The following is a 1,580-nucleotide window of genomic DNA, read 5'->3' on the forward strand; positions in this document are numbered from 1 at the left end:
GGGGGGGGGGTTGGGGAGTTTATTTCATTTGATGACATTTTACTTTGGCCTGTAATAACTTATAACATTTTCATTTTTTTTCTTTTTATTTATGTACATATTCTTCTCCCTCTCTCTCTCTCTCTATTGATGTATATATTCTCTTTCCCTTTCTCAGTTTGTATTTTCATTTATGCTTTCAGTAGTTTACTTTATAGCTTCTTTATTTTGTTTTCTTAGTAGTCGATGTTTAGTCTAATAGCTTCTTATTTACTTTGATAGCTTCTTTTAATTTTGTAGCTTCTTTTCATGTTTACGTGATCAATAAGCCTTTGATTTTCTTAATGCCACGCTTCTTTCCAAAGGTGGTATTTGTGTGAACCGGGTGACTCTTCCCAACGATGGATGGCGTGACAACATTCTTAAGGGATTGAGTCCGTTTTTGATGTTTAGGTAAGAATAGTAGTAACAATGAATTAGAGGGCCTAATTGAGTAAAACTAGAAGAGTCAAGCATGCTTCACTTGGTAACAACACACTTCACTACGGGCTTACGATTAAAAACAAATTCATGGAAAGAAATAGCTCTAGTTAGTGACCTTTTGGCTCTTGTGTTGACTTAAGCAATCATCGAGGGGTTTAGTTGAACAATTAGTAATTTTCAATCTTGAATATGGTTTTTGTGGCCATCGACTCTATCCTCTTTAACAATCCAGCTGTGTGAGAGGTGAGATTTTTGTTGCAAGTCCAAGTACCCGTGTGAATGGTCTAAATTCCTTTGAGATTCTCATGGATTCCTTCATTAAGGCCCATGCCGGGACCTAAAAAGTGCAAGCCCGAAAGACCGCTATATTCAGGATTGCGTAGGGAGAGTCTGAGTCGCTATGCAAATTCGTCACCCGTTTCCAGAAGGAAAGAATGTTGCTCCCGGCTGTCCCGGATGAATGGACGGCTGAAGCATTCACTAAAGGACTGAACCCGAGAAGTTTAGACGATTCCGGGGAGTTGAAGGAAAGCTTGCTTGAGTTTCAAGCAACGACTTGGGCAAATGTCCACAACCGATACGAGTCAAAGATAAGAATCGAAGATGATCAAGCTGGCTTTCCATCATCGGCCAAATGACAGGAGAAGAATAAAGAAAAATCAAAAGATGACTACGACGCGGACATACAGACTTTGAGGGGATGGCTTTTGCTATATGAACGAACCGAAGTCCGTGATAGGCCACCCCAGACAGCGGACAAGTTCACCGCCAACAGAAGGTTCACTCGTGGGCGGAACAATAGGTCATTACAGGATAAGGAGATGCCAGGGTCTCGACATTCTTCATACCCCAAGTTATCGGAATACAACTTCAATGTCAGTATAGTAATTGGTATCAGCCATGAGAAACATCAAAGAGGCATGATTTCTAAGACCAATGAGATCCGACTATAGTCAGAGGGATCATAACCTATGGTATGAATACCATCGGACAAATGGCCACCGGACAGGGAACTGGCGACACCTCCGAGAAGAAGTGGCAACGCTATTGAAGGATGGTCACCTCAGAGCATTCTTAAGTGACCGAGCCAAGAACAACTATGGTCGGAACAGAGGAAC

The sequence above is a fragment of the Nicotiana attenuata genome, unplaced genomic scaffold, assembly GCF_001879085.1.
Source record: "Nicotiana attenuata strain UT unplaced genomic scaffold, NIATTr2, whole genome shotgun sequence".
NCBI classification, from domain to species: domain Eukaryota; kingdom Viridiplantae; phylum Streptophyta; class Magnoliopsida; order Solanales; family Solanaceae; genus Nicotiana; species Nicotiana attenuata.